General features: G+C 35.5%; 1 protein-coding gene across 1 annotated transcript in view; it reads right to left on the reverse strand.

Annotated features, from left to right (window-relative positions):
* The window catches only part of SUPT3H (SPT3 homolog, SAGA and STAGA complex component), a 280,364-nt gene that overhangs the window by 158,505 nt on the left and 95,648 nt on the right, over nucleotides 1–26,211 (reverse strand).

Below are 26,211 nucleotides of genomic sequence, written 5' to 3' on the forward strand. Positions count from 1 at the left end.
CTTTTGACATTTTATTTCATAAAGTACACAGTGAGAGAATAAAAAGAAACTATGTAAGATTTGGAATCATTCCTGCCACTGTTTTCACAACACCCTTCTATTTCCAAAAGCCAGACAGGAATATTTAGATTAAAAACCAGATGGTTCGCATGAGTCCACCCACCAAACAATCAAGATCTGCTATGGTCCCTATCATTACCTTTGATTCAAAATAAGTCTCAAGTGATTAGTCCGATAGTTATACTTCTGAGCTACTACACTTAACAAAAAAAAACCCAAACCCAAACATATAAAAAGCCAAAAACTAATACCATGTTAAAACATTAAATACTTCAAGGGTATTTCAAATAACATGACCTAATTAACATTACAGGTTTTTAAGCATTTGCATTTTGACAACCATTTTAACCAATAAGAATGACAAACATTGCATAATGCATGATGAATACATAAGAAGTCATATAGATGTCAGTAACACTGATCTTTTCATGTACGCTAATGAAAATTAATACACTTAATGTATCACAGATGTCTACAACCAGTAAAATCCTGGTGGTATCTTTTAGGTCTCTTACATGTTTTAGATTTCAAATTGACTCTGGATGTTACTTTTATTTACCAAAGTATCATCACAAACTGCATAGGCAATTAGCATATAATGCTTCTCAAAATACAAAGCCCTTTGTTCTAAACTACTGATAAATAACTTATCTTGAAAAAGAATCAGGTAACAATGAGTGACATAACATATATGTTGTCATTTTATTTTTAACACAAGTTACCCAAGTTTGAAACCATACACACTACCTTATCCACAGTTTTATGGAAATAATTTTTTCATCATTTCTTCCTAAGCCGTAAGCAGGACAAGTTAAACATTTAGTCTTTACAGTCCTTACATGTGATTTTAATTCTGAACTTCTTTGTATAAGAAAATAAACAGAGGTGCTTTCCTTGGGAAAACACTACGTAGGAAATACAGTTAAATGACTTCAGATGCCTTTTCACCAACTAAAAAATGACAAGAGTACTGTCAGTGAGAATGACTAAAGTGCAAGCACAATTAATATGCAATCATATCCCTATATTTCTATCACATTCCTATATTCCAATTAATGGAACAGCAACACAGGTAAGGACTGAAAACCCAAAGAGAAGATTGGCATGGATTATCATGTTGAATGTGGGGAACCCATGAAATTTCATGTGCAATTTTAGTTGCAGTAAAAGAATGTTTTGAGTCACCAGTTAAAGTTTTCATAAATAAGTTTAGAAAAAAAATCATTACAGATTATGCTTGTGGTAAATAATGACACTGATTATGCTGGTCGTTAGCTGGTGTAGTAATAATTTAACAAATTCTTCCTATACTTCCTATTTCTTCCAAACACAGTCGTCTTATATTTTTAAGTTCCCTTTCCTAAATTGTATCAACTATTCTAAACATTGACAATATCCCTTAAGTATGACACTTAAGATACAACTGATCTTAGTGCTTGCAACCAAAGATGGATGACTTTCTACAACTAGAAAAATATACCATGTTTGAAAAGATGCCATCTTGTGTTTTAAAGAATATTACTACCACTACAACTTTAGTCCACGCATATATAAGTCAAGAGATACTGAAAAATATATTAACTTGGTGTGGTCATACCTAGATGTTAGATGTTCCTATACAGCTTGAAGAAATTGGAAGGGTGGCATTAATCTAGATTTGCTCAAATGTTTTTAAAATAGAGAAAATGTAGAATCATAGAAATCAACATTAGACAGATTGTTAAAAATATACTTTACTAAACTGAATACAGGGGAGGAGAAAAAAGTTCTCTCAATGAATGAACTTTTGTAATTACTGTTGTGGTTTCTCATGCTTATCAGGAGTGACACGTGCATGAACTCCAAATATCACAGACCTTTACAACTACCAAAAAGAAATTGGGTTAGATGAGGACACAAAGGGAGTGTTTAGTTCCTCTCTTGACTTGGTTTTCATCCAGCTTGTACGCTCCAAAGGCCTTTAATCTCTTAACTACTGTTTCATTAGCATCTCTGCAGAGATTCAGGGTGTTTAGAGTATCTGGGAGGCTTTCATGTGCCAGAGTTGAAAAATTTCATACGAGAAACGGACAAGCCCTAGCAAAGTAAGCCTTGGCACAAAATACTATATCATTTTAAGTTTATAATATATGAGCACCTTGTTCCCATGCCTGGCACTGCAGAAAGTTGTAAAAGAACTATCCTAACTTGCTGACCAAAGCCAAAAAGAACAGATATTCAATGTAGAGTGTAAATGCCTATAATCACTTCACCAGAGGAAACACACTGACAACCCACAGGCCTGAGTTCTCGTGGAGTACCAGGGAGGAGTGGGCACCATTATAAAGCTTTAGAGCAAAAAAGAGTCAGGAGAGATGTTAAAGTTCTCATGAAACCTCTTTTAAAGTCCCCAACGAAGTTCACACTAAGCAAATATGCCCTGAAGACCATTTGTGTGTGCTTGGTCCTTAGTCAGCATAGGAAGGTCCCCCTGTCCCTTGCAGCTTCCTGAAGACTCCTAACATTATTCCAAAAGTTTATTTCACTTCACAACATAACATTTGCAAAGGAAAACCCACATGGAGTCACATCTGTTCATTTGCAGAATTCTTGTTGCTAAACTAAACGAGTTTTAACATGATTTTCAGGTAACGATATGACTAGGTGTACGACAACAGAGACTGTGCCGCGCTCTCAGGAAATGCAGCAGAAAAAGTGTAGTTTGAAAAGGAAGTGGGAAACATTGCTGGAAAGCCAAGCTACAGGCTGCAATCCTGTCACCTAAATACCCTCTTGCAATGCTTGGGACTTGGACATTGCTGTCAGAAGGTAATCGATCAGACAGCAGTCTTTGCATTGCCTCCACTGATGAAACTGTCCAAATACCAACTTTCAGGTAAAGCAAAACCCATCTTTTTCTTTTTTCCCCCCCTCTTGCTTTCATATTTCAACCCTCTTCTTTTCCCTTTTCACCTTAAACAGTATTCAGAAATTAAATCTTTTTCATCAGCATCTAGTCCACAGAAATCAGTTACGTGGCATAGGGTGAAAAAAAACATGAAAATGCCACTACAAATGCTCGAAAACTTTTTATTATCGTTAAGGGATTTACATCCAGGGATAGGATAGGACAAAAAGCAGCCTTTTCTTTACTACATTTAAAGTCTTTCACTTCAAAACACTTAAGAGTAACCACTCAGGCATAGAGTAACCAGAATAAACTGCCATCAAATATCAAACTACTGAAATGGCAAGTGACTAGATACCGAATAAAAATTTTGCACTATAGTGTCCTATATTCTGGGAAAAAAAAAAAAATCACTAAATTTTTAGGCAAAGCTGTTTGAGGGTGTTTAATAAGCATATTCTATTTGTAATATAACAGTTACTACTGACTAAATACTTAATATGAGACTGTTGAGAGACAACTACCTCCTATATGAAAGAAAAGAAAAAGCATATCAAACCATTAATAAGAAGTTCAAAGGCCTTTTGAAATGCTTCAAAACCAAGCCTTTACACTTTCTTTTATACCCTGATCCAGACAATTCATTTTTGGCCATTAATATCACTGACACAGAGCCTGAAAACGTTGAGTTGTCATGTCACAACCAGAGGACAAACCGCAGAGGTCACACGTCCAAAATGTATGCAGGATCGTAGGGCGACTGCGGGCAGCCCCATGCCGCTGCCCATTTTGCATACCCTGCCTGCTTCCCCTGCCTCTCCACGTAGCCGGCCCCAAGAAACCCACATCCTCCACCGCAGGCTGGCAGGCACCTGGGCTACCTCTTCACACAGGATGACAAAGCCCTTCAAATTTACCAATGTCAGGTGGACATCCTCAAAATTTGTATAGTGTTTTTAAATAACAAAATTACCACCTCCTGCCTGACCTTTCCTGCAACAAAGGTAATGCAAAAAAATTAGCGGCTCTTTCCCTAACCCTTCCCATTGCATTTGAAAAAAGGGGACCGTCAAGGTGGGTAAAGCAAGAGTTTTGCCTACTCTTCTTCAGCACAGATTTAACGAAGACAAATGACCACTTCATGATATGATTCTCAATAGGCTACATGTTCTTAAGACTCAGTGACACTCATCTTTTATTCTCTTCATGCAACGTTTCTCGCACAGCTGGGGGACTAGATGGATTTGAGTGTGCGCACACGTTAAGAGCAAGAGGATATTTAAAAGAGGAAATATCAATGAATCTCCTTCCATCCTTTCACATCCATCAGCAAAATATACAATTAGGAGCTCTGACAAAAGATTATAAATTATTCTTCGCACGTAGCTTGAAAAATGACACAATGTTATCTTTTCTTCTGGAAAGTTAAAAATGTCTGCTACTGAAGTGGCTGATTTTTAACTGGTCTTTAACTTCTGAATTTCCTAGCTTGCTGCTGACAAGATACAAAAATTTAAAATCATTGATAAAAACATGTAGCATTATATTTTCCATCAGTGCACAATGCACAAGCAAATATGTAGTAAGAAATCTGCTTTTAATTGGCTTGACTGAAGCAGTTTTGCAAGTAAAGTATGTTATTAGTTCTTACTTCAAAGGCTATAAACAGAAGTTGCCAAAAATAGTTTTCATGACAGCAAATTCTGTCAGCCCTCACACATTTTACTGAAAAATATATAGTATTTTGTTAACTTTCTTGCAGAAACAAAACACAGCCAAGTGTTATGCTTTGTTATAAAGTCAAAGAATCAGATTCAAAACCATTCAGGAAATCAAAGAGAGGTTGAACTTTATTTTACTTCAGACCCTCTGGGTCAGAGAGCAAATAATAATTTACCAAAAATAATTAAATGCATTGATTTATTTCATGTTATCAGGTAACTTTCTTACTTGGCCTACATAGGTCCTTCACTTTTATATTTGCCTTCACAGATGCTATAAAAGCTTTCAAGAATAAGACTTCTGCTTGGCAGAAGTATACACTATAGATGATATCTCTCGCGTCTTATCCAGCCTAATTTTTAAAAATTAAGCCGAGACATTTCATCTCTAAAATGAAGGTTTGGGAGCACATAATTTGAGCTTGAAAATCAGAACTTACCAGAAATTGCAAATATTTGTAGAAATAAATTTGAAAAATTATACTTTAAAAACCCACTTATTTGATGCTAAAAATGTTTCAGCTAAATCTAAATAAAGATGAGGACTTGGGGTGTTTTTTAAAGAATAACCTGTACAGTCCTGTTAGTGGGGAAATAAATAAAACTGCTGAGAGAGATTTTTTTATTATTATTTTTGAGCTAATTCAGTTTTCCAAACTTCCTTTCAACAAAGCTAGGTTTGCTTAGCTTTTCAATGCATGAATTTTGTAATTGTACTGATGGTTACATACAGTACTACATAAGCTTTATTTCACATTTACAATATATACTAGAATTTATTAAGTGCCTATTAATTCTTCTTTACATGCTTCAGTCACAGTGAACCTATTAATATGGATCTTTATATTTCAATCAGCAAAAGAAACATCCCCTGGAAATACACAGAGAAGTTCCATTGGTCCAAACTCAGAAAGAAATCTCTCTCCAATCATACATATTTCATATTTGGGGAGGATTGTCAGAAACAAAACTGCTAGAGATGAGATTTTGTTGTTGCTCTTCTTCATTTCTGCCTGCTATTTCCCCTGAGTAAGTCCTGCTCTTCTTACCACACTTCGCGGTACAGAAGTGTCCGATCAACGTCTAATCTCTATTTTCATAGACGTAACCTCAAAAGATGCTTATTTTGAACTTAGTCTGTTACACATTCATAAATGTTGAGGAGTATTCAGGATCATATGAAGGAACTAATTAAAAGAGGTGACATTTCTTCAGAAAAATGCTGATGGCTAATTTAAACTGAATAAAGTAATTACAAGATTATAAACTCATTAAACTACTACTTCAATGAAGCCATGAAGATCAGCAACACAAACATTCCTCACACCTCTAAAATACAACCTGCATCTCAGCCACATCCTAGATGTAGGTGGCACACCACCACCGTATGGCTGTGTTATTTAACACACTTGTTCCTTTTTAATATAACCTCCTGCTAGCTTCTTCACTTGTCTTTTTGGAGAAACTGCAGCAGAATAAACCACAGGGAAACTTCTAGTCCATTAACACTCAGTGTTAATTCCCTTGGCCCACCCGGGAAGAACGTCCTTGCAGAACGATCATGCTGGCCAACTCATGCATTGCGAATTTACATGTTAATCTACTTCCTTATGAACTTTTCGCACAAATAAATTCAAAAGGTGTAAAACTTCCCCCCAGTCCCCAAACACAACTCTCTGTGAAGGGCCAGAATTCGTGTATTTTACACTGGCAAGCTAAAAACTCCATAAGATCTTGCTCATTCATAACTGAACATAGGGTCTGCAATTGAAGAACAAAATTAATCTTAATTACGGGCTTTTTCCTAAACAACGGTCAGGAGTCTGAGCTGGATTAATCTTACATCTGCCATGTATAAATATATACATTTCCGATAGCTTTATAACAACATTCACAATCTCCTTCTACCTTATGCTAAGGAATGCAAAATAACGAAACACAATCATTAAAAAAATCCCAAATTCCCGGCTGAGGTTTTCTAGCTCCTGCGCTACCTGAACTCCATTTGGACAGGGCTGCTACCACCTTCCTACGAGACTCCTTATGTGCTGCATTGGAACTCGAAGTAATTAGGCAAGGAAGTGACGGAAACCAGCACAGAGCCAACGGCACAGCCCTGTGGAATCAAACCCCAGGTTTTAAATAGAGAAGTATACTTTAAAGCCAGAACACCAAGTCCAACTACCTAAGCCCCCTTCTTTTTGTGTTAAGTGTGGAATTAAGCTTGAATCCAGAGAGAAAAATCCCAGTGTGGATCCATCATTTACATGCAGATCATTCTGTATCCCCTGACTCTTCTATTATCATCTATAGCCTCTAAACAACCTACAACTGTAAGAGAAAGCAAAGATTTCCTTCACTTCCTTCAGTTAGTACTTTTCAGAACAGATTTAACACTTAATTTTTATCAACTGACCATTTATCAATTTTTGCCTCAAAATCCATTTTTTCCTTGAAGTGCATGGGTTTTTTTCTCAATATTAACATGAAATTTACCTGAAAACAAAAAAATTGATAACATCCATTTTAATTAACCCAGTTCTAAGCTTTGCTTCCTTTACCAGGAATGACCTGGTTAGCATAAACTGAGTTCTTAATATACTTATGATTTAATTCATTTTACATTTGTAGGATAGACCAAATGTTCTAAGCCAAAGGAAAAAAAGAAAAAAAGGACAGCAAACTCACGTATCCAAGTATGCACTTCCAATTTACTCTAAAATCAGATTTCTGTAAACAAAAGCCTAGATGTAAAGCATTTCTATAAAAATGGATGAGAACAAAATTGGTGGTTTTTGCAGAGCATAGCAGAACTGGAAACTAAAAATATTATTTTAGGTGGTGAAAACAAAACTTTTTGCATATGTAAGTGAATTATGGTGGGTTTTCCTGTTGCCTGTAATTTAGCATCAGTAATGAACAGCTTTTTGGGTCTTTCTGTGTTGTGTTTTTCTTTTTCCCCTGGGGAAGAGGGGATTTTAGTATTTCTTAGAAGTCAACTGAAAGGAACGGCATCTGAAAAAGATAAAAACAACTACGGATAAAATAATTAATTTAGTTTCGACACAGAGGCTATGGAAATGCTGTTGTAGAAAACTAAGACCAACCATCTGTCTTAATTGTAAATCCTAATCTTTTATTTAATCGTTTAGTTTCCACAAACTTCCGAAGTTTAAAGTACACTATGGAACTTTCAAAATTAATTCAACTAAAACAGCTTATGATTGCTTCTTCCAGTTTCTAAATGATGCCACAATTCATATTTTTACATTGCATGTCTGTCAATATAGAGGAATTTTTTTTTTTAAATCACAACTCTTGCCAACTACTGCATTTTACTGGAAAGGTTATGTACTTTAAATAATTTCTCTCCCCCCTTTTTTTTAATAAGAGTAGGAAATAGTAATGATTGTATCTAACATTTCAATCATGTTTTGTAAATAAGGAAATCACTTATTAAAGGTGAGCAATCATTATCCTCAGTAATGTATGGGAAAAGTACTGTGAAAGTAAATGAAATTACTTTTTCACGATCACTTAATAGTAAGGAAAACAAATTCAATTGCAAGTAATACCCATTTTCCAAAACATTTTTCCTTTGCCAAATATACGCCATGTGTAAGACCAACGAGATTTTTAATGGCCTTTTTTACACTCCTATTTTCAGCAAAATTCCAGGAAGAAGAGCAAGAGTTTTGCTTTAAGTAAAGAATAGGGACTAGGTCCACCGAAACATCTCAGGTGAAGGCAACAGTTTCAAGGGAGGCTTCAGGAAATTTGCATCCACAGCAAATGCAAGCTTGTGACTGAATCAGAGTTTGCGACGGAAAATTTATCAAGGGAACAGAATAGTTCATAAGACTATCTCAATAGCTCGGTTGATAGCTAGCAATAAAACCGCACACATTTTACTACTTACTCATGAGAAGCACACCAGCAGAGTGACACAGGGGAATTCAACCTTTTCAATATAGTTGCATCTTATAAAATCCTTAATTGCAAAGCTCCTACTGGTGCTTAATGAAGACATAAGTATCACAGGTTCAATGAATCAAAGGGAGAGGTTCTATACGACTTGCAAGATTTGAGCACCCTCAGCGGAAAAGTTTACATACGAAGAGCAATAAAAAGGTTGACTGAAAGTCAGAATTCAATTTCCTTTTCTGATACTATTTTACAGTACACAGAGCCATTAAGGTCCTATAAAACAATCAATAATCAATGTACCTTTTTGTAAACAGAGGAAATAAAAATAAATCGTAATGGTTAGCAATGATATTCAGGAGGTATATCAAAGGTTTTATTTACTACAAAGATGGCATTTTGGTGTACCTCAAAAATACTTTGTCTCTAACAGCTTCAAAAGTTGATATTTTTTAAAAAATTGACATTTCCAGTAATTGCCACATTTTTAGATCCACCGTCCCTGTCCATTTTTATCCCACAGTATATTGTTGCGATTTTCTCAAGCGTATTTAAAATTTTTGTTTAAAGTGACACTTGCTTGTCTACATAAGTCTGAGTAAACTGTTGCATGGAGAACCATGTCAACATCCAATGCAAACCTATACTTAAAGGGATGTGCTGCTTATACTCTCGTTGACAACAGTGGTTGCCTAAAAATGAATCTGTGTATCACCAGTAGTGAGTGACCGTTCCAGATTTCTAAGTGGCAATCCTTTTGTATTAAAGTTTACCTGAGCAGCAAAATCCTTACAAAGCTTAAACTACTAACTGCCCACAGGTTAGAGCTAATCTCCCTTTTCTTCTTCTGTTTGATGTATTTTAAAGCTACAGTTATTAAGGCTGCTGATTTCAGTGCAGTGAAGCAGGTATTTCCCTGACTTATTTCAGAAGTCATTGCATGACTTCCAAAGATTCAAGTTTTGAAGGGCATCTTCCTAAAATCTCACAGCTACTAGGAAGTATTAATTAAATAATCTCCATCATTTTCAGAAGAGTAGAGGTATAATCAGAAAAAAAATCAAAAGATAAAATATTGGATGAGAGTAATTATCCAGACTGAGTAGCCCGTATTCATCAAAACACAAAATTTCCCAGCTTGTCCACGACCATCCTTACTGATACTGATTGCTTAAGGGTGGCAACAAATGACTTTGTTATAAGTCTTATGCACTGGCTATTTCAGATCCATTTCTGTATCTGCAGCAAATCATTGCTGTAAAAGCAAAACTCATACACAGAGCAGTGAAAGTAGCACAAATCGCAACAGTGGCAGGGTAGGAAGTAAAGCTGGGGTCTTAGGGGAGGGTCATAAAGAAAGTGCTAGTGAGTTGTTACAGGCATGCAACCACAGCTAGCGCAGTCCATGAGACTCAGCTCTATAAACTCCTGACTGCCCTAAAGAGCCCGTGAGATTTAGAAGTTCAGAGACGTAGATTCGGAGAAATTTTTCGTAATTGTTTATGGTAACACTTGATTTTTAGAAGTTCATATCGTAGATGCGCATCCGTAAAGCTCGCTGCAGCTAAGAAGAATCAAAAATATTAAAGCATCAAAATCTTTAGAGTGGGAAAGGGAGGAAGAAAGGATAGAAATCTCTTGCTCGCATGCCTGATCCCAGACTGATAACAAACCCAGAATGGTTCTTCAGGGAGATCTTTATCCTCAGCCCATAATCTGCATCGCTCATCATGTATCATCACCCAGAGAACAGCATGAAGAAGTCCTGAAAAAGAGCTTAAGCACTCAAAAGCTTCTCACTTGTAAGCAGCTGTCTCAGTTTATGTAATAAATCACCTCTGCCTACAAATCCTGCTTCACTTAAATCAATCTCTATAAGTACTCAATGATCACTTAAGTCACCTAATTTATTTCAATCAAAGTTTTGGATATAGGCCATGATTGTGACTAATTATTAAGGCTATTAGGGGACGGCAAAAAAAACCAAATTCAGTATAAAATCACAAACAATTCTTAAGACTCCTTTTATGTTACTGCTATGTAACCATTCTTTTTTTTTTTTCTTTTTTCATCCCCAATAATGTTTTGGTTAGAACCGTCACTGCAACAAAGCAGAGGAAAGGGATTTCCAGCTTGTCAGCTCTGGTGCCCAGCTCTTGCAGACACAGTATCTGTTGCCAGAGGGGAGATACTCTTGAAGGAGATCCTGAGCAAGACACACTCGTTGAACAACGTGCAATATTTGCATCTCTCCAAGTGCAACCCTATCTTCTTAGCACGATCCCATGAGCCCTTACAAGTGACAGAACAGACAGGAGCCGTCCCCAATGTACCACAGGTCTCAGACACACCTTGTAACCTGCTACTCTATGGTCGATACCTTTGCAAAACCAGTCTTCTGGGACAATATTTTAGATTACAGAAGGATTATTATTAGTGATAATATAACAAAACATCCTAAAGATGAGCATGAAGTTTATTCACATCACAGAGACCAATCTCAGAGGCAAAGCAAGAAAGAGATGAAACCCAATTTTTTAAACAATGTATAAGTTTTTGCTCATGCTTCCATTTCTCTGATATTTCAAACAGTGGACTCCATGCCACATCAGCTGCATAAGCAGCTATTTATCCATCCAGCCCTGTCACCTTTTTGCCTTTTCCCTGCTAGGCAAGAAAGAACACGTGCCCCATCTAATCTACCGGTAAGCTGGTGCTGCTGGGCTGCTGGGTGCACACTGACCTCTCAGCTTCTGCTGGGCCAAATATCTCTGATATCTTCATCACTCAGCTAAATGTGGTTAAACTATGCCAATGCTTTTAGCTGACATTAGCAAAACAGTGTAACTGTGTAAACGCATCTTCTTAGCATACCCACGATAGAACGGAAATCCGTAGTTACAACCATCGTGCACAAAAGAGAACATCAACACTCAGTAATAAAAGTAAATAATGTTGTCCTTTAATCACACTTTGATGTTATCTGTAAGTAACAACCATTACCAGCATTACACGCCTTCTAATTTGTAGGTAGTGCTTTTCACATACGGGTAAAGTTACTTTAGAGATACGGGCAAACTGCGACGAGCACAGCTGAAAGATTTGCTCAAGATTACAAATAACTCCAACAGCAACACTGAACAGACTGGGTGTCCGTTCTCTTGACACCCAAGCCACTGCTCCAGCCATACGACGTCTTGTCTCCTACACAATGGTTTTCATTGCTGGACCACAAGGGGGTATTTATGTAAAGTTTGGCTGGACCCTAGGTACTTGCTTAAAAAAAAGCATCTATTTTCTCCTTCTATACAGTCTTGGCCTTCATCATTACCCAATTACCGCAGTGCGTGAATTGCCAGTTCTTTTAAGCCTGAAGCCTAATCAACATGGGAAGCTGGGTGCAGGATCAGGACCCTGCACAAGCGCACAATTTCTGATCCTGTACTTTCACCAGCGAGAAGTTTGGAGGCCGGGAGAGCTGGGAAGGGAGGTTGGTTCACTTGGGGTTTAGAACTGAGGAAGATATGATCATATCTCACCTAATCTAATGACAAACCAAACTACAATTTGGTTTCAAACGTTAAAATGAGGGTCTGATATAACTATAGAAACACCGCTGTATTTTAAGTCATCTCTCATTTTTGCTGTTATCATACCAGGTACTAATTTATGCAAAGAAGAATTGCTCGCTATTAAAAATGATCCTAAAATTCCGATTTATGACCAAGTATCTGACTAAAATATACAAATGATTAAAAAGACGGGAGTGGAAAAGGGATGTCTGTAGTTGCTATTTCTATGGAAAAAAAAAAGTAAGGGCGAGGTCTTTTTTTTTTTTTCCCCTTTTTTTTTTTTTCCAAACCCTCAGGCATCAGACCACACAAAGACATTTTAACTGGTCAAAGCTCAGAAAGTTAAAGAGGAAGTCCTCTGGACCAAAGAAAACAGCACTCTTTCCAGAAGAAACTATGGTGGGTCTAACTGAGGTCCTTAAAGCTAAGACCCTTTCTAAGATGCAAGACTAAATTGATTCTTAAATACCTTTCTGAATTTAGAGATAAGAAATGCATTGACTTTATAGAATGCTTTATATCTAGTGAGTAGGGACCAACATAATGCCCTTAAAAAAACCCTAGAAAATTATGATTAACTGACCTGCATATTAGCATTCATCAGATTGTCCCAAGGATAAACACATTTCTGAACCCTACCTGTTCGAATATGACAAAAAATCATACCATATACAACAAACACACAAGGAAGGTTCACTTTGAGTTCACCAAGGCTTGTCAGATCCAGATTTAAGATTCCCTAAAAAAGAAGTAATTAACTAGATGTCTTAGGACAGAGACCAGGATTTGGGATAAGGTTTGTTTCAATATTCAAAACCATTTGAATATCACTGGGATAATCAATTTCCAATCACTGCAACAATTCTTATCTTTACAAAGAGAGAAGTAGTGGTCCACTTGGTGCTTAAACTCAAAGCAGACCTGGACCAAAGCAGATCAGCTGAACTATAGGATCATAATATCTCAGTGGCAATCACAGGTAGTTAAAAATTTTAACACGAAGTCCTAGTAGAGGGTCACTGTCAGGATCATGCATGTGGCAAGCTACTAAATTTCTCCCTTATCTGTAACAGTGGGATAAAATCCATTTATCATAAGCATTACTTTGAACAATAACTGATATTCACACATTAATCTAAAATATACACCTCCTATTAAGATACCAATTCACAGTATCAGAAATCTAAATACCAGCTATGTAACTAATTGGCAATCATAATAAGGAGTAGAGAATATATTATGTAAACAGTACATGAGTTTCTACTGAGTTAGTGCAAGAATTTCTCTTGAAGCAATGACATGATAAACCAATCAGATTTGCACAGTGTATAAGATCATCGAAACCTTGTCAAATAGAGCATAACAAAACAGGAATGCCATATCAACAGAAAAGTTATTTTGATTATATTTATCTTCTAAGTATATTCAATTTTTTAAAATTTTCTAAACTGGGGCATATGCAATTGTACTTAAAAATCCAGTTAGAATGATTTTTTAGAATCCAGTTAGAATGATTTTTTTAAAAATCATAAAATATCAATTAACAGCTATTCTTTTCACACCAGAGGAGCATTACCATTTTTAAATGACACGCTTTTAACTCAAGATCCAACTTTAGCTGTCGGTCCACAGAATTCAAGAATGTCTGGATTTTGCCATTCAAGTCTGAGTACAAACTAACATAATTCAAACAGTAGCCAAAACACAGCTGTTCTGAAAGGAATCTCCCCAAAACTTGTTTCTTGTATTTATACAGTTGATCATCTAAAAGGTCATAAAAATTGTATTAACACAACTTGCAAGCAAAAATGTTTTGTCAAAAACAGCTCTAAAGCTGGTACACCAAGTATCTACTCGATACTAAATATGGTTTCCATTTTTATGGAAAACCTTTCCATTATTTACATTAATTACCATCAAGAGACTTTTCTGGAGTATTTTTATTATTTAATTTCCATCTATGAATAATTTATATTATCTTTTAATGAAAAACATTCACTATGTTTTGTTTCTAACATATTGTTACACCACCTTTCCATCTGAAGTTACTAACATCTCAATAACATACACATATGTCTTTGTATACATATATACACATATATACACTTATCTAGTAGTTTTTAAATCCTGTGATGGCTAACACGTTCTTTAACTACTGAAGGCTTTTTTATTTTTAATATTTCAGGGACAACGATAAGGACTTAATGAACTGGAGTTAGGAGGTTCATTGACAAAGTGAATTCAACACAAACCTGCCAAGTTTATGTCTACACCATCACACTGGGCAGCAGTTCTTTGATAGGCAGAAGATGCAAAGAATTATAAGCGCTGCCTCAAGAAGGCCATGCAGAAAGAAATACTACTTTATCAGGGCTTAGTAATGATGTGGGTTATCAGGAGACCCTGCTAGTAGTATTAGAGACTACCTAATCTTACTCACAATTTAACAGAATAATCCCTTTCCACTTAAAACACTTTTGAACAGACGCTTTCAATTGTTTTTCCAAAAAAGTACTCACTGAAACTTTTCAAAAAAGTAACTTTATCAAAGTGCTCTAACTCACATAAGAATATGCTCTATCTTCCTCTACTTCTTAAAAATAAAAAATTGCTACACATCCTTTCATCTTGTACTGAGACCAAATATATTGAACACACAGTGTATTTCTTGGAACGGAGATAAACTGCCATTCATTGTCAGAATTTAAAAATAATATGAAATTGACCTTAACTTTTAAAAACTACAAGGGCATATAATTTTTTAAAAAATTACAGTATTTTCTTACAGTAAGGTAATTCACAACCTCAGAAAGCAACTGTCAGTGGTATGCTTTATTTTTACTTTGCCGAGTGTAATCATACACACACCCATTTCAACACCATTGCTACTCAATATTTGTTTAATTAAATTTGAATACACCGTAAGAACTATTACAGATAATGTTTACCAGTAGATCCCAAAATACAACAAACAGATCATGTGTTCAGATTAACTGAGTAAAACTCACAACCAAACACAAGGATGGTCACCTGAAAGCAGAGCTGGAAGCCTGGATTCAAAAGCCAACAGCTCTGCACAACTCGGGACTGCAACAGAAAAGTCAATAACCCACTAGGCTGCAGGATCAGGGCAGAACGAGCTCCACGTAGCCAGCACAGTACCATGGCAAGTACAGAACTCAATGGCATTGGAAGTATAACCGTATTTCTTCTGTACATTGGAAAAACAAAAATTTCAAAATTTGGAATTTTTCAGAGAATGGTTATGTAGTTATAATTTGAGTTCTAGAAAGAGTTAACATTTAAAAACTTGATAAAGATCAGAAGTAATTTGGTTTAAAATTTGTATTAAGTAATTACAGTTAACATCCAAGAAACATCAGATACTGGATAGCCCCTAATCAGAAGACTAGTTACAACTAAAATCAAATTTAGCAATCAATTAAATTTTTAACCCTGTTACACATTATGATTTAGTTAGCAAATTCATCAGCCTCCAAAAAGGAGCTGTCACATTACAACGATGAGCTTATACAGAGGGTTAAAACATTCTGTTATTTTCAACTCTTTCTAGGCTAAATTAATTATGTAATTCAATTAATTACTTGGGTTGAGTAAAAGAAAAACTTAAGTCCACTATTTCTGAAAAGTTAGGAGACAAATTATCTTTAAAAGATGGGGTTGGGGTTTTCTTCAGTCAACAAAGGAAAACTGGAATTGTTATTTGTTTTCAGAGCAATATATCCAAAACATAATATGGTATTATCTGTAGCAGGACTATATTCACCATTGAAGTGGCAAAGAAATTAAACGTATCTATTTTAATCAAATTACCTACTAGTGAAGTATTGAATGCTGCTATATCCAGAGAAATAATTTACTGTACAGGACAAGTTTTAAGGGAAACAAATGCCAAAATAGGCCAGAATTATAACACTGGGTTTCTGGCCCATAGCAACCTTTCATCATCTCTATAAATAAGATTATAGTTAATTATCTATCTCATATGACCTTTATAAGGAATGGTCAAGATAGAGAGAACTGGATATAGAGAATCTGATCTAAGAAGTGTTTATAGTAATTTAAATACCCATACAGATAGCATGGAAATATAGGGGTGAAGGTATTCCTCCAAGTAGCTCTACTTGTCCCAGAGTTTGACTATCCCAGACAATACAGACGAAGGTGTGAAGACAACAGAATTCTGATTTTGAAAACCCCTCTGCAGCATTCCTGTGCAGAGAGACACAGTTACAAGTCTGTCTTCAGAAAGACTCCTACCATTCTAAAAATACTGTCCCACAGCTGTTTAAAATTTATTTTTTTAGACCATAGCACCACTGTTTGGTTGTTTCCAATTTCTGAAACCACAAATAGTAAAAGTGTACTCAGTCTACTGCAAACATAAATAGCAAATGCACGCTTCAGCACTTTTAAAAGGATATGGAAATTGGCAACAAAAATGCAGTTCATGTTGAAAATTTACGAGGGCTCTGCCATATTTCTTCAGAAATACAATCAGGTAAAAATTAGGAAGATCTCTACCAGCTGGGTGGCATTTTTGTGTTTTCTTTACTTATATTTTTTTTAACTGAAAGACTTTCATTATGCAACTTCTGGCACTTGATAAAATAGAGCATGGTACCTTTGCTAAAACCACAGTTTCTTTGGTTATGTTTAGCATTACACAAACATCTTTCACCTTAGATATCCTCTTGCATTAGTGTGTTTAATTTCAAATACTCTAAGGCACATTACTTTTTGACAAAATTATTTTAACGGCGATCAGTAAATGAGATGTACAAATTATTCTTTCCCTCCCCCAATTTCACAGGTCATTTAAAAATAACCCAACCCTTCACAATTATACTTTCGTATATTTGGATCTTTATGTACCTACTTCTATTAAAAGCTAAAGTACTCCAATAATATCATATTTTTACATGGATTTATTTCAAGAAACACAGCACATAATGGCAAAGTATCTTCTAGGTAAAGGTAACAGTAGACATGTTAACAAATGTGATTACATTCTTTTGATGAACATCAAAAGTCTGAAAACCTGAAGGAAATGTCAATATTTTTTCGTCTGAAGTACACTTCTTGAAAGAAGTCCGGATCCCAAGGAAGTTGATGGGAGTTTAAAGTCAACGGGGCTGAGATTTCAGCCCTAGCATGTGTGAATTCAAGTGAGCTCACTAAGAAAATATCTATTTAGAGTGCTATTTGTGAACTATTTTATCCTGACATAAATGCAACTAAAAGTAGAAACAGGTAATATTCCCTTTGATCTAAAGCAGCATTTTGGTGGTTTCTATAGCAAGAGACTGTTTCTATCAATGGCATACCACTATAGAAACCCTAACCTTTGAGATGTAACAGTGCTAAAAAAATAAATAAATAAAAATAAAAATACAGTAATCCATGAGTTCACACCAACAAAATCTTTTAAAGTGTATCTATTTAATAAAGGATGGAGAGATTTATTTTTTTTTTCTGATCACTTGCAGCTAAAAAGATAAGCTAAAAAATACATACAACTTCTTATAATTTGGGAGGAATTTCTTTTGGTACAGAGGTTACTTACTACAAGCTTTACTAACCATGCAGTTTGGAGGCAGCACAGGCATATATTTATGTTCTTTAAAACAATTCCATACACTTCTGAATTTTTGCCTGAGTAGACATTTTGTGTATTCGCAGAAACCAATTTCCTAGTAACCTTTAGTGAATTGCAGACATATATACATGATTTTGCCATGTACATTAAATAAAAAAAAAAAAAAAACTAGAGATAAGATGATCATAGTCAGACTATGAAATAAAAATTTGTCCAACAGGCCATAACACATTGGATAAAAGCCACACATGTTAAATAGTCTCTTAGATACATTTTTGCTGTTGACGTGATAAATTTTTCTTTCCAATTCACTAAATCTGAAATAATACATGTTTCTAATAGTCAGTAGGATACTGTGATTAAAACAGTGCCAGGATAAATTATTAATTTTTTTTCCCAAAAAAATTGGAAATGGATGAAGTGCTCCTGTACTGAATTTCCCACTGGTACTTGACCCAAATAAAAATTCCCAAGTTTGGAGTTGAAGCCTCAAGAGGAGACGTGAGTCTAGAAATAACAATGAAATTGGTATCGTGAGCCTGCAAATGATCCCAGCTGCAGACATGGGAACAGGTCACGACCTCAGGCTGGCAATCACTGCCTGAAGAGGTGGCAGCGTGAGCTGAGCATGACTGAACTTCCTTCGTATTTTTATATGCATGTTATGATTTATTTTAAGAAAGCACCATAGCAATTTTGTGCTCTCAGATTAGTTTATAATAGACAGAAAAAAACCTATATTTAAAATGAAATCACAAATTGGCACTTATCTGTTATTTAGCCTAACTCAAGGATCTTTTATACAGAGAGGATCTTACAGTTTTTATTTTTTTCATGTTCATATACTGAGCCTGGTGTATTTTTTTAAAGCTACCATTAATATTTTAGAATGAAAATTACATCCTGCATAACTAAAGATTAAGAGAAAATACAAAACCTTCTCTTAATTAACTAAGAATAAACTGATGTGCACATCACACTGCATTACTATAGAATTACCTGTAGGATTGGGAATTTTTTTGGTTGGGGGGAGCAGCGGAGACACTCGGTAATTGCTTTGCTTCAGAAACTTCGTGTTACGCAGGTATTTTTCACTGGATATTATGCTTTGTGATGGAAAACCTTTCCCAACTGCTCATTAGAAGAAAAATATTAGTTTAAATTTTAAACTGTTTGCGGAGTATAATTTTAACTAGGAAAATTCCTGTTGTAAATATAGAACTGAAATACTGTGATGTGGTTAACTGCACCTGCCACCCAAAAGGGATTTGCAATATTATGCATAGACTTTAAAGGAAAAATGATTTGAGACATGCAAATAATGGCAAGAGTACTAATAAATGTTTGATTAAATTGAAAGGAATCATTTCATTCCTTTTTTTAAAAAATACTCCATCCAGTTTACCAATATCTACACATTCAGAATTTAAGTACCTACTTTTGCACTTACATTAAGAATAATATTTAAATACATGATTTTCTTGAAGGTCGTTTTCAGGGCTAAGGCACACAAAAAAATAAATTTAACATAGAATTCATACTGTTTGCCCATCTGTTAATAAAGGCTTAAAGGATAAACTACATTTTTAAACCACAACCTAATATGCTATGAAAAAAAAATAAATCTTTAAGACAGTAAAAGATACCACCTAAGACCACTAAACCAAGAGAAAGAAAAATTTGATGCTTCTAACCATAACATACTGCACTCTTACACAAGAAAATATTTTATTCTGCAAGTTGTAGTTAAATTATACGCTTAATATGCACGATGCAAAAACTTATACACCTCATGCAAAGCAATACTGAGAGAAGTGTAGCAAGCATCAAATCTTTATCTTAATGATATAAATATTATTTACAAGAAATAACTTAGCAGAAGAATTAAGAAGTACAATGCTACTGGAAATATCACAGAAAAAAAAAAGTTTCACTTCCGCCTTATTTCTTACTGGGAAGCAGGGGAGGAGATACGGTATAGAACCAGCGCAGCAGGATAATGAGTGTAGATGCTAGTACAAGGAGATGGAAGACAGCACAGGCAGAGAGGAGACAGAGCAAAGAGGAAAGCCATTGGCTTTTCCAGTCCATTTTCTAGGGGGTTTTCTTAATGGAAAACACAATTTTTTTTTAACTTAAGTCTTGTTTGGGTTTTTTTTTCTTTAAAGGAGAAAAATATTTGATCCAATTGCTTCCTTCAAATCACCCTAAACAATTAAGAGAAAAAAAAAAGAAAAAAAAAGAAAAAAAACAGGAGAAATCTTCATTCTTGTAGGAATAGTCAGAAACTTGGCTTCTAGAAATATGCCTGCTCAAACTAAACAGGCAACAACAGAAATTGGTCCTTTCTCCGGATACAGTAAGTATCTGTCAGCAATATTTACAATTTAAGAAAATAAGTTATACAGTTTTCCTTGAATACTTTTCAAAATTTCATGAGCAAATTCTTAAGATGCAGAGGGACAGCACTGCAGCTAAATCTGAAAAAGCTGAATAAATGAAATTTATATGTTGCATTGAAGAGCTCTTTGGTGCTGAACGTCGGCGTAACTTCTACATAATAAAATATTTCCTTAATTTGATGCACTTGAACATGCATGCCCTGTATTAGCAATGTTCTAACCTCCGAAATGAAAGGAAATAGCATCACCATTCTAACAACAAGCAGCAGGCACGCGCTTCCTAATTTTAAGAAGACCCTGTCCTAAAAATTAAAAAGGTCTTCTTCACTAGAAAACTGAAAATGCAGAAGAATTTGGGCTCCAGTCCTTCAAAAGACATACATAGGTCTGTAATGGCAAATAACGAGATGTCCATTAGAATGTACTGGCACAGCTCCAAGTGTTGAAGTTCAGCTTGCTCTTAAGGATAAAAACCTGCTAACATGTAGGAGTCTGCTTAATTTGAGCCATGTGAGCACACCCACCGTCTTAAAAAGGAACTACTCTTGCGTGTAACATTTGGCACATGCCAAGCCTTACGGTACAAATCCTCTGGAACAGGGTCTGTCTTCCTATCTGCATAAAGCTGCCATAATCATGACTGGGCTCTTTGAGCACTACCACAACACAAACAAATAAAATGACACACAAAAACTGCATTAAACGGCATCTAGAGTTGCGAAAGCCTGCATTCATAAATTGAGAAATGCCAGTCTTAAGATGGACTGCTTGTCTTAAGACGACGCATATTTTTGCCCCTTTCAACTGGAAGAATGCCTGCCTCTGTCCCAGCCCGCTAACGGTGCCCTGGTGCCACGCCGTTATCTTCCCGGTCCCCGGCTTCTTATCTCAGCCTCATTCCCCTCATCCAGCACCGTGTGGTCTCCTCGCCCCACCAATCCACGTCTCGCCCCCTCCAGGCGCTCTCCAGCTTTCGCAAATAATTGCTTACGGCAAAGAAATGATGAGAATCCAGGGTCAAGCCAAAGTCCCGGGTTCTTCCCCCACATCGTGGACGGAAGTACATTCTGCTGCAATTTATTTTGCTCCGGCAACTTAATAGATAGTCTGTGCTTAAGTGTGGTCCCACTCCTCATAAAGCAGATGCCTGCCCTCAGTTTCTTTTAATATCCTCTCCATTTTAATCAACCTCACCATTTTAATCTCCCTCCCCGGTCCTGGGGCACCAAGAGAAGGTGTCACTTATAGTCCCTCCGAACTGCCAGAAAAAGTATCTGCGACACCCCCAGAGCCCTGAGCTCAGGCATGCTCTGCTGGGATGCAACCGTGAGATCGTTTTGCTGCCCAACTAAAAGCCTTCCACTGAGTACGTGCAAGCAGTCTCTTTTCGGGACATCTTTCCGTATGGGAGATTTCAATTCAAATGCTTAAAGTGTGGTAAAACTACTGAAACAGAGGAACCACAGCAGGTCAAGAAACCTTTGAACAGGCAACGGTGCTGATCTGAGCCATACTGACACGACGGCTGCGTTATTTATATGAACACATTTATGTATTTCTGTTCTGAGAATTACCACTCTCTTAAATCATTTAACGATAAACAGAACAAACTTCCTAAGTAAGGCTGAATCACATACTTCATAGCTCAGTAAGAACATGCTGGACTATCCAATGTGAATGACAAGAAATATTTCACAGGATGAAGCAAAACTCACGTTTGGCTAATTTTCTTATCTTTTAATCATATGCATCTTCTACCATACAGAGAAGCCTCCTGAAAGGAGCGCCACAGAGACACAGAATAAATGCAATAGCAGAAATACTGTCAAATAAGTATCTTGTTAACGTTGGTAACGTCAGCAAATTGGGGGTTTTTCTGCTTCCTTCAGGGTGGTAGAAGTTACAGAGCATATTAAATGCCTAATACAATGTGAAAGTATGGAAGAGTTCTAATCAAGTAGAAGTCACCATTAAAAAAAAAAGATAAGACTGATAAAGGTATGTAATCATATAACTATTCTGACTATTTTCAAGAAACATCTTAAGAGAGAAATGGCTAAATAAAAAATATAAAGTATTGTGCATAACATATACTACATTAAAGTTGTAATTTTTAAGGTAAGTAAGCCCTCCTTTGCCTAAATACTAGGAACGATGTCGTCTGTATTAAAATCTGTACTCTTAACTAATCCCCTCATACATTTATTTACTCATTTCTTATTTCTTCTCAGTTATGCTACAGTTGTTCTTTCAGTAATGAAGTATGTAACATCTCCCATTTCCCTTTCCCTATTTGTCTTTTAAAATTCTATAAATAAAATACTTTTACCTATTAGGCATATATAAATCAGAAATTCTGCAGAACAGAGCTTTTGAGCTCGTATTTTCAAAGATCAGTTAAGAAATATGTTGCTCTAAGACCAAAGTCTTATTTATATGAGTTTGTGGCTTAACTGACAAGTATTTTTCTGTGACAAGTAAGGGCAGACAGTTTGTATCTTAAATACCATAATCCAGTTTTCAACCCATGTAGACGTCTGGAAGGGAACCAGTCAGTAAAGTAAATTATATTATATCCCACTGACAGTCCAAATACAATCCATGAGATTCATTACTTTTACCAAATACAAAAGAAAAAATACGGGAGAAGTATGGGAGGGGCAGAAACATTTGCAGCTCACAAGATTGCTTAATCAAAGTAAACAGACCTCCATTTTTAAAAATACAATAGCAGTTCTTGGTTTAAATGCAAAGGTGGAATATAAGCAATAGCTTGCTACATTTTTATGCGAGGCCATGGGCTAACTATTTCTGTTTTACAAGCTGCCAGGAGTTTGACCTCTAATTTGCTGGGAGACATGGAAACAGCACCTCCAAAATTATATTTCTTAGCTAGTATGAATATTTTCTCTCTGCATTTCGTTAACATGAGTTTATGTAGTATTTATTCACAAGAGATTTTTCCAATTCTTAGATAGTGGTCTCTCACACATGACAGACTTCATTGATCTAGAAGCCAAGATGTACAGATAATTGCAGTCAAAGCTGCAATTTAGCCTTTTTGATTCGAAAGTAACATCTGAGAAGGAACATTTCTGCATGAATTAGAATCTGAAGCTAAATAGGACTTTCTTTTCTTTCAGTAACCTCTTCAGTTAACAGCCCAAACTGGACATTTACAAACTGGATTTCACCTTTACCTTAAGTGGTTCCATATGAATGAAGACAAATTTATTTATTTTTTTTTTTTAAACAGGAATTACGAATACGTTATAACTCAATCATTACTTTATTCATTATGTATATTTCTTTTAAATCAAACTAATCTAAACTTTATGTATACAGAATATTACTTATACTACACAAGATGCAGACAGTCCCTTCTCAGTTCCAAATGAGAAACCAAGCAAACGCCATTTTAAATTATAATACTACATTGAATTTCCACAGGAAGGTCACATCATATTCCACAGAACAAGAAATTGGAAATGAGGTACTAAATACGTAGCATTAATTTGTCTTAGTGAGACTAGAATCAAAGAATACAACAGTACTGTATTGAAAGTTACTCATGTTGTTGCATTTTGCAAAAACTACTAATAGTTCAAAAATTTTAGAATTAAATAATTTTTCACTGAGCTCTATCTTTTCCCCTGAAAACACCCATGCAGCCATCATTTCAGTTTGGTAGTATTCATATGCATGCATCAATGGGAAAAAATTCCTTTGTTTTGACTGAAACTGGAAACTGAGGAACGGGGTATATCTTTGGAGCTAGTAACTCCTTTGAAAAAGCTGTAGGCATCACAGCGCTTTCAGCCATTAAATTGAAATTTATTTCCATAACACACAAAAATGTTCCGTTTTTGTGAAAATAGGAGAAACCTCTTTATAAACTTGGTAGCTACAACTGTAAAAATATTTTTAAGTTGATGCATAAGAGAACATGTTTTTATTCCGTAGGCTTGTATTATGGGAAGCTTAAATACAGATTATCTCATTCCGTAACTCCCCACTTTACAGTAGTAGCAATTCATTCTAATTGCTTGGGTAGCACAGTCAGGAAAAAGAGTATTTTTCCTTTTCACTGAATAATGTTTCATGTTTGGTTAAATGCAGGAAGTTACACCACCATTGGAATGCGATTGTCTGCAACTGCAGTTACTTCTTATTCATAGGTTTGTGTTTAGCTAAATATTAAAATCCTAGCCATTCAGCATTACTTCTCAAAATATCTTTAACTTCTAACTAGCTGAAGTAAAAAGGAATCTATCCACTACAATCAAAATAATTTTAAACCATGCATAATCATTTTTCACACAATTTCTATCCTCCTGTATGGAGCAGATTATAGTAAATGTAATTCACACATGCTGTTTCTTATTCAGAGGAAAACACAGACTAAGGATGTGGAGAATTTCTAGCCAAATCGTCATTCAGATCCAAGATCCATGGACGCCACTGTAATTGAGAGACATTCACAACCAGATAGCTGTAGACTTCATTTTTGTTTAAAATAATACCTCTTCTACATGAGTTCCAACTAAAACATTAATGTTATTTAACTTCTAGCAAGCTGCCTTGAGCTAAACTTACAACAGATTACAGTTTCTTGTTTTAATTTTGTTCAGAAAAGGACATTACTTAAAACCGTACACTTATATTCACATGTAGATTATGTAAACGTGCTGTTTCTTTTCAGACTACTATAAAATTATGTGTAACTTGTAACATTCTTCTTTCGGAATTTGACTTGCCTGGCAGTTGACAATGGAAAATGAACTATTCCTCCCATACGTCAATATATATACTTTACTATGCAAGTTATTCAAGTTCATCATGCACAGACTAAAAATGCCTACTCATAACGCCTAGCCTCACAGAAATTTGAAATGGGTAATTAACTGTCAAAGAAGCAGTTTTATTGCCTTCAGATTTCAAATAAGTTGCGATTTAGTTCCACTGTTCTGACGATCTGCATCGTATCAAAAAGAATGATTCCAAAAGCCACATTTACAATTCTATAATAAGAGGGGATAGAGTGTTTGAATTATATCATACTAAAACGTGTAAAGTAAAAACAACCCCAAGAAATATTAAAAAAATGCATAGCTGCACAGTGTTTTTTTACTAGGGCTCCTCACCTATATGAGAGATGCTTATTTTAAGTTTTAAAACATTATCAATTTCATACTGTTTATATTGCTAGCCTACAAAGAAGAAAACCAGCCTAAAGCACCAAAATAAGTTGATTTCCAAGGTGATCTTATTTTAAAAATTAACTCTAAAATAACAAAGAGCTGCTTCCTCAGCTATTCCATACATACTCATGTGCTGCTTCTCGGCTTCACTGAAGGACACTCCCCCAAACATCTGCAGCTGACTGAAGTCACTTCAGTCCTTTGATTTCTGATTTGAAAAATTTATACGAGTATTTACTCAGTTCAGTAACCTTACAACTTTAACAAACTCTCACTACTAAGTTGTGATTGGAAAACACCCATAACGACAATCACATTTTAAAATTATTTCATCAGCTTATCCTGTTTCTGATTTTCCACACATTGAATCTTTATAAAATTTTATTTGCTAAATTTATTTATAATAATTTCAATTAACCATGCCACCTTTTGTATAACTTTTAAGCAACATAACACACTTGAACGGACACTCAGCTGCCAAAAGAAAGGGCTATCCTTTATGCAGTTAAACTTCAGTCCAGTTTCATCTGGCATAACAGAAGGGATCATGTTTCTCGGAATCCATAACAAAACCAGCCTAATACCCAAACACAGTGCTTTCATATATTCAGCTTCATATATTTCCAATAGAATAAATACACTAACTTTAGAAACAGAATTAACAAACAGCTTTTTGACACACGGTATCCATACAATAGCATTTAATACTTGGAAGTTTGCAAGAATAAGCTAAGGTGGCATCTATTTCCATGAGCAGAAAGGGTGAGAACTCATGAATGATGGAAGGATCAGTGAATCTACATCTCTGCCTCATGACAACATTT

Source organism: Buteo buteo, chromosome 17, assembly GCF_964188355.1.
Source record: "Buteo buteo chromosome 17, bButBut1.hap1.1, whole genome shotgun sequence".
Taxonomy (NCBI): domain Eukaryota; kingdom Metazoa; phylum Chordata; class Aves; order Accipitriformes; family Accipitridae; genus Buteo; species Buteo buteo.